At 41.8% G+C, this 8,966-nt stretch overlaps 1 long non-coding RNA gene across 1 annotated transcript; it reads right to left on the bottom strand.

Moving 5' to 3' along the window:
• Window positions 1–350: 350 nt before the first annotated feature.
• On the bottom strand, window positions 351–3,616 carry LOC144994746 (uncharacterized). Its single transcript, XR_013658371.1, has 2 exons — window positions 2,862–3,616; window positions 351–2,713 (listed from the first exon to the last, which is right to left on the bottom strand). It is a non-coding gene; the product is annotated as an uncharacterized LOC144994746 (long non-coding RNA).
• Between the last annotated feature and the right edge of the window lie 5,350 nt (window positions 3,617–8,966).

Genomic DNA, 8,966 nt, shown 5'->3' with positions numbered 1-8,966 from the left:
TGTTAGGTTGAAGTGGTGAGGGGCTGTAAGCTAGAGGGAGAGAACATAAACAAAAGGGGTTGATGGGAAATGGGGGCGGGTCAACAGGGAGTGAGAAGTGTGGGCAAAATTCACAACTCGCCCACAACTCCGAGCTGATTTTCTGATGAACTACTGCAGCTCTGCAGAAACTCTGTCTTAGAAAACAACACAGGTTTCTGAACTTAGGCTAAAAGCAACACAATCGTAATTTAAAGACCGCTGGGAATGCTTTTAAAATAGAGACAAAAGATGGCTGGAGTGGAAATTTTACATTACAACAACACCAAAAGTCAGTTTTTTTTTTTTTTTTGGGGTGGGGGGGGGTGGGGGGGGTGGGGGGGTGGAGCATTAAAGAGCATTTATGTAAAACTCAAAGGAGTACACTGCAGAACAAAAACATCTGCACCTCAGTGTTGGAACATCAGGGGTAAATGGGTCATGGATGCTCAGGGAGAAAGCAAAGATGGGGACAATGGGGGAGTCGCTGGGGGTGGGGGTCATTAGTTGCATTGCTGTGCTTGAAGTTTTGTTGTTGTTTTGAATCGCGGGGAAGCTGCAGAGGTGATGATGTCACTCTTCATGTCTGGCATGTAGGGCAGCAGCTGCCTCATTTCTGAGCCGTTCCACTTTTTTCCCTGTGAAGGAGATGTCATCTGAGCAGAAAGCTATCTGACAGCCGAGAGTGAAATGAGGTGAGAAATCAAAGTCATACTCTGTTTGGGAAACGTCTCTGCCGTGCTTATCTGCAGGCTGAGGTCACCAACGGTCCTGCCGTTTCCCCAACTTTCTTCCCCTTTTCCTGCTCTTTGTCTCCTCCACTTCCCTTCAGGTCAACCCCTCATTGAGCATCCCTTCATTTCTGATTCAACATTATTCTTTATGAATGCATCCTTGCATCTCTGAAATAAAAGAACTTTTGTTTCTGACAAATGCACTTCGGTATATGTGTGTGTTTCCCAATAAAAGCAGAGGCTTTACTTCTCAAATATTTATATTTGCTCAAATTTGAATAACAATTAATCACACTTTCTAGCCCCAGCTTGCTCACTTTTATCACAGCTCTATTTCAGGGAAGCTTGTTTGTTAACACTTTATAGCTGTACCTCACCTCGGCAGGAGAATAGGCTGTTATTGGGCAGCAAAACTACAAGGATGGATCACTCTTTTCACACTCTGCCTATTAGTTTTCATTAGGTGGCCCAGGGAAAGCTGGAGATTTATAGGTAACATTTGCTTTAAATTCCTCCCTGCAGGGCTTCACCTGATGGCTGCACAGGACAGACAATGATCAGCTTCCGTCCGTCTCGCCAGTCTGCTTCCATTTCCATAAATTCTCCCTGCCTGCGTGTGAACTTAGGAGCATGTCAGAGGCTGCAATGTCACAGCGGAGACATCCGCTCCAGCGAGGCTTCCAGCGGCTCCGATCCGCGGCTCATTCCAGCGGGGCTTAGAGTGGATCACTGCTGACAGATCCACACCTCGAGTCGCTCGTGTCTGAGACTGTTGTCAATCACCCTTGTTCAGGGACACTTTTTTATGAAACAAAAATAACTTTATTTTCTTGGGAAATTTAACATCCTGCTAGGTGACCTCCCCCCCACCACAAAAAAAGGCCAGCAGGTCAATCAAAGATGTTTGTCTGAAAGAAAAAAGTCTGATTTGTCCAAGCATTAAATCAATTATTCCATTCACAGCATATTGTTCATACAAATGGTTAAATCAAGAACAAGATGAAATCATTTGATTAGATTTTTGTTTGTTGAACTGACCATCTAACCCTGTATTTTTCCTCCTTGTTTCCTCAAGAAGAGAAATAATTTTCTGATTGTTATTCCAAAATTTCTACCAGCACCCGGCGTAATCACTGCAGAGCAATGTCACGAGACACATGCAATGATTAATGTGAAGTGGCACGTTGATATAGGATTTCCTCCCCACAGTGGGATCGATAGTTTCTTCCTCAGCTTGGTAAAGTCTAAGATTTCATTAACCCTTTTAGAAAGATCTGAGCATCTTTTGTGAGCTATTGGAGAAAGGGCAGGAGGGCCAAACGCATTATTTAGCTCAGATGACTGCTCTCCCGCTTGATATTTTTTCCTCATTCTCTTAGCCTCCACTGCAGAAATGATGATTCATATGCATTTCAGTCTATGGCGGATAAAACCCTGTGTTTAACTGATCGATAATCCTGTGATCCATCAATCGTATTCCTCTCTTCCTGTCCTCTCCTTTAAACAATATTTCACGTTTGCTTTGGCCTTGAATAAATGTTGGGCTTCAGAATTCCAAAACCCCCGTTTGTTTGGGGGGGCCGTGTTACTTAAGCCTGCCCCTCCCTCCTCAACACCATTATTTATTTAATATTCATCTGTCCGGGGAGCCCAAGTTAAAAGCAGCAGATGTGATGTCTTTGATCCCTGTGATAATTTGATGAGGTCATTCCAAGCAGGTCTTCCACCTCTCCTTCTACTGTTTCATTCAGACCTGATGACTGGGCTCCATCTGCCCCCACAACGTTGGTTTTATTCACAGTCTGGAGGTGGGGTGGACGGGGGGGGGGGGGGGGTTGCAGCAGTCATAGCCTTCTCCATGAGTCATTCCACCCAGAGTCTGTCTGCGGCAGCTCTTCGCCGCCTGCTTCTGTGGCGCTTTCTCTCCACGTCTTCCTGTTGCCCCCGTGGAGCTGAACGGCCTGCTGTTTCCAGGCCGGAGAAAGAAAAAAAGAAAAAGGAAAAAAAGCAAAGGCGAGTGAAAATCAATTCCTCATTAAACTAATTTGTAAAAGCTGCATCAGAAGGTGTTCAACATTTGCTTTGGCACAGCTGTCAGTTTGATGCGACCTTGAGAGGGCGACGTGTTGCCTGACAAATAGCGTGCGTTCCAGTCGACAATGGAGGTGTTGCTTTTGTCTTGACTGATAGCTGGGTCGTTGCCCCCTTTATTTTCCAGCACGTAGAAGCAGGAGCCGCGTTGATGTAGAAATCAGAGGGCTAATCGATATGTGTGCGCGTGCCAGTGTCCGGCCTTGGAATGAAATGCAAACAGAACAAAGGAGCGAAAATGTTAGACGAAGAAACAACCAAAACTCTGAGGTCCCGTCACAGTCCAGAGCAAGGAATGTCACATCCTCCAAATCCTCCATAGGCAGAGGAGTGGAATCCCACTCACCCTTATATACTCATCTATCCCTTCTTCTCAGATGACCAGCTTTCCCCCTTAAAATTGACACCCCCATTTATAATCATTTCACATCACTCCGCAGGCTGTGCAGGGGGCTCCTCACCGAGGTGTACCTGTTATGGGTATCAATAGAGTGAGTCGTCATGGGCTAGCTAATGCAACCCACTCCCACTGAGGTAATCCTTCAGTGGCATCCTGTAGTACGGAGAAATGTCAAAGCGCTGCTGTGAGGATCAGTCTATCCTTGCATACAGAGATGGAGATAGATCTTATTTAAGCCTGATTTAATTTAGACCGCCTGGCACCGGTGAGGAGGAGAATTGTGTGGAGAAGAGGACAGGAGATGAGAATGCAAAAAAAAATGTCTTTATCTAGAGAAATTGGCTGTGCTGTGGGCCGAGCCAGATGCATCCCAAACTGAATTGACAGATGTTCCATCTCTGCCCAGATTTACCATATGACCGCGTGAATACTAAGTGAAAGATCAAATATTTCCTCTGCAATTCAGCCTCCATACTGTGAAAGTGTGGTGTTGATCATTGATCATGCTCAGTCAAACAGAAAGTGTAAGATTTCAAAGCTTCACCAGATTTGTTAAACGATAGATGTTGAAGTAAAACCCATCTGAACCTTGATACAAATAAGACAAAAAAAGCAACTCTGTAACTTCTGTTTAAAAAGTACATATTTTTTGCGTGTAAGTTTGCTTACTCTCTTCTGAAAGCTGCAACAGACTACACGGAAAAAAGAATGCACACCACACATGGAAGCAAAGTATTGCAAAGCCCCATATGTCAAATGGATAAAAATGGACAACTGCTTATGGCTGAGTCAAAACTGCCCTTAAAGGGGGATGCGGACTGCCTGTAGGTGTAAAATGAGCAAACTTGCATTGAGCACACAGGTGGCCCACACAAAATATCAAGGTCGCAGACCGCTTGGTGAAATTGTAGAGCGAAAAAGTTCATGAACATTTTTTTTCTGCAGGTGACAGGTCACAGTGAACAATCATACAGTACACGAGGGTAAAGCAGGTGAGACGCAGGCATACGTGTTTGTGAATTTTTAATTTTTTTCAACTCCAAAGTCCTGCAGGCTATGCAAGGGGCTTGTAAGTGTGTGCTACTTTTGTGTCCCCTCCAGTTTGCCCACTTTTCCCCCACAGACCCTCACATCAGGTCATTAAGGCAATTGTGACTCATGCTTTACCAATGAGTAGAGTGTGGTGTGAGGGCACCGTACGATGCATCACCCTTACGTCATAAGTGCGTGCAGTTTACCTGCATTCACACCGGACATGTGACGCAGGTTTCTGAATGCACATTTAGCCAATAGTGTTCAAGCTGGTCATAATCAGGAAGGGGCTTTTTCTTCATTTCTTTTTCTATTGTTTACTTACGCATGTTCACCACCTTCAGTTGGAAGTGGCTCATGGGGGCTTGGTCCGAAATGTCAAAGTGGTTAAAATCTTGTGAATGTTTCTCCATGTTTTTTCTTCCTCAGGGCCGCAGAGACTGTAGAGGTTTTTAAGAAGAGGCTCAAGACCCACCTTTCAATTTAGCTTTTAGTAGATTTTAACTGCTAATTTATTCTATTAGTTTTAGTATAGGCTATTTTATGTATTTATTTTCATTTTATGCATCTTATTCTCAATTTTATGTTTTTATATACATCTTATGTTTTTAATTTTAGTATCTTATCATGATTTTAGGCCCAGTGTTTCTTGTGAGGATCTTTTCCTCCAGGGCTTGCCGGCTTGGTCAGCGGTTGTTGATGCAGTTGTTGCCCTTGGTGGGGCAGCTGGGGTCTAATTTTGCAGCTTCACGGCTGTGAAGTGGACCCCAGTGTTGTCCCCGTCTGGGTGGGCGCTGTGGCGATGTTCCAATGGCCAAGCTGGCTCCTGGTATGAAAGGATTCCCAAATACTGTTTCCTCACAGCAGAGCCATGCCATACTTGTTTGTTTGTTTGCTTATTTACCGGTATTTATGTATTTAAAGTTATATAGTCATTATTCTTTGAATGTGGGGGCCATGGGTCATGTGTTTTAACGGAGAGGACTGGGAAGGGTGAAGGGTGGGTTGGGTTTTTAAAGTTTGATTTGATTTGATTTGATTTCACAGCTCTGTTCCGATATGTGAAAGATTTGGTATCAAGTAATTCTATCAGGACACAAACCTCTATTATAAAGTTTTCCTCCACGATCGATTTTTAAACGGTTGGCACTTCCGTGAATTAAAAGGGACACCATTCAAACACCACTAACACATCCAAGACCCTGATTGGTTAAAATTCAACGTGGTTTCACTTTCAAAACGTGGTCAGTGGCCACACGAAGAGCCCGAAAACAATTGTAGAAACTTTTGTAGAGACACGTGAGCGTCTGTGGGCGAAAAGTGGGCAAACTGAAAGGGACACAATAGTAGCACACAATTACAAGCCCCTCAAAGCCCCAGATGCGCATTTACGCACATGGACTTTTTATTGGAAGCAACTGCATGAACCCTCATTGGTGAGGGTGATGTAGAAGTATCTTAATACCCCCCTTTAGGATCCTCCCGCTTTTTTCCATAACCTTCCACAGGCCTGGACCACCAAAAAACACACAGCACCTGCAGTGACCAATTCTTGTATAGGTGCATGTGACTATGCCTTTAAATGGAGAAAAAAATTTCACATCAAGAAAAAAGCCTTTAAAAGTTTTCTATGGTAAACATGGCACGTCTGAATAACTGATCATCAAAGGACTATCATTTTACAGCCTTTTCAGATTATCTCAGACAGTTTCCAAAGCAGATGAACTAATCATTACAAATCTCTAAATTAGCATCTTCACAAAAAGAGCTGTACTGTTCCTTGGTTTGGTAATGGAGCTATTTGGTTGAGAAACTGACCAGGGTGTAACCTGCCTTCACCCAACAGTAGTCTCCAGCAGCCCTTAAACCCTGAAAAGGGGTTCAATAGATTCAGAAGATGGATGGATAACTTTTCATCCTTTCCATTCCATCAGTTTTCCAAACCCACGTAAACCCTTTCAGGGTCACAGGCTTGCTGGAGCCTATCCCAGCTACTGATGGGTGAAGGCGGGGCACACCCTGCACAGGGCGCCAGTCTGTCAAAACCTTTTCAATCAGATTCTGACAATATTCTTTGAACTAACTTGAAAATGAACACAAAAACTGTGGACAGATATGGCAGACAAAAAAGAGATGGCAACTTTTCGTTGCTTTTACTGGGGTTTGATTTGACATCCTGGTCATGCTTCGCCATGATGAATCATATTTTTGACCCATTTGCACTCCTCTGGATCCACATAAGGTAATTTCTCCAAACTTGAGAACATCATTACCTCCTGTGTTTTTTATGAGATATATTAAAAGCAAATATTTTAGGATGGACCAGAAATTTACATATACATCACATATGTTGCGTTTTCACATTTGCTACCTGACAAAGTTTTAAAAATGTGAGCTTGTGTCACTAAAACACAGTCATGCAACACTAAAGGCAGGACAGTTAAAGAAATTTCTACAGATATTTGATGGTCCCCACACTTGCAACAGGGATGATGCTTTTGCAAGCCTTCTCTACAAGATGTGCAAAAAACCAAAATAATAAACACATGCCAGTAAACCTTTTTAATTGTTATTTTAAGCTTTTTTGTGCTCAACCTGCTTTTCAAAATCGGAATTTAGTGTGGAACAAAAGTTTTTATTTATTTATTGACACACAACTATTTCTTTTAAGAAAATAACAATTACTGGCTTTTTCCTAAGTTAAAATAGCTTGTTTTTAAAAAAAATCTCAAACTTTAAACCACATTTTTCAAAAAAGATTTGAATCTGTGTTCTATATATAAATATTTTTTAAAATGACAAGATAATTTTCAATATTCACACGCTGTTTCCCAGTGTCCTGTTCAGTCTTCATTTTAATCTCTGTTCGTCCTCATCAACTTCAGTTGCTTTTTATGCTGCTACATTTTTGAAGCCACAATTATCCATTTATGTTTATCGTTGAGACCCATGTTAAGTCTGTGAGCTCTGTTGTTGGGACCAATCAAAACCCCAATGTTCCTGCAGGCTGGGCACCAACACAAAAAAAGAAACCATGACCAAAAAAGATGTTTTTAATAAAACATGTTAAAGGTAAATGCAATGGTTTTCATAAAATAATCCAAGTTATATTATTATTTTTTGTAAACACAGTTAATTGAGCATTGTGTTTCTTTCCTACATTAGCATTTTTACACTCTGTGGGGTATTGGGGGTTGTAGTTATGTTTCCAGTTTTTGCATCATAGATGGTCGGCCAGCCTACACCGTTCCACGCCTGCTGGATGCCAGACGGCGGCGCAGGGGTCCACCTGTTTATAATACGCGTGTTCCCTCCACTTGTCGCCTGATCGTTTTGTGTGCCATCTCGAGTGCAGCTAACCTTCTAGTCTTATTTCCAGTGTTCTGTTCAGAATAAAGGAGAGGTCTTTGTGTCATACTTATACTGATTGCAGAAAACGTAACATGTAATAACTAATAATTAATAATAAAACTTATTTATAAATAAAAAGATACATTAAAATTTAATGTAATAAATAATGCAATAGTTTAAATAAATAAAAAGTTTTTGTTTTTGTCTTTTACTTTTCTTCCCTTTCTTAATGTGACACTATATGTCTCTGCTGGAATTGAAGTAATGACCACAGAATAATTGTAACCATGAGTCATCATGTAGTGACAAAGGAAACTGATGGGTTTTTTTCTGCAGCACTTATCTCAAAGTTCTTAACTTGATTTTCACCTGGAAACTGTGAGTTTGAGCAGCTTCATAATGTTCTTCCATGCCTACAGGGAGAAACGTTCAACTGCTTGCTAACCCGGAGGTGTTTAGGCTTCTCCAGCTGCAGCTCCTGGGAGTTTCCCATCGGCCGCACCGAGCTGTGACTCCCGCTGCCAACGCTGACCTCTAAAGTCGCTGTCAGCTCCCTCATTTTTCCCCTTCTCAATTCCGTCTGCATTTCCCCTCAAGAAGATATTCACAGTAACTTTCGAGAACATAAAGGCTATAGATGCTTGTCTTTGATGTTTCTGTCAGTCATGTTTAGCTGAATATTGAATAATGAATATTCAGCCTATCAGGACAATCTACTCTACCTGCTGCACTTGTCTTTGTCACCTCACGTCAACTGCAGAGATGCATGTTAATCCTGAGAGACAAATGCTACAACACAGATTTTTAAAAAATATTTCTGTTCAGATACTCATGGTAAATTTCTGGTCCATCCATGGTTTAAAGGTCCAGGTCAGCCCAGTAAGCCTTATTGATAGTGTAGGCCTGCAGACATACAAGACCTAAAATTGCAACCTTTTAAAAAGTAATAGCTGCTTTTATATGTATCGCCTACTTAAGTTTGGACTGTGTTGCAACTTATTTTAGCATACTGACAAACCGTCTCATACCAAATTTTAAATAATGAAACATCTCTAGGTTAAAATTGTTATTTTACAAAGTAAAGTCAGTTCTGCGGAGATCTTATTGTAGGTTTGTGCGTCAAAGATCCACAATAAGACAGACATTAGTGTGCCATTCTTCCTGTTTTTATGCACAACATAAATTAAATGGACACAAAGTTCAATATCAGAGCTGATGAACCCTAGAAACTGTTTCTATTCATGTCACAGTTTCCTTATCATCTAAAGCGTCCTTTGAGAATCAAAAAGTGAGCTCAGGCATGTAGTAAATGAATGGGATTGATGCTAAAATGCAGGCAG

The sequence above is a fragment of the Oryzias latipes genome, chromosome 10 (assembly GCF_053564925.1).
Source record: "Oryzias latipes strain Hd-rR chromosome 10, Olatipes_Hd-rR_3.1".
In the NCBI taxonomy this organism is placed as follows: Eukaryota; Metazoa; Chordata; class Actinopteri; order Beloniformes; family Adrianichthyidae; genus Oryzias; species Oryzias latipes.
Note: the sequence above shows the minus strand (reverse complement) of the source record. Positions and strands in the feature narration are given on the sequence as shown.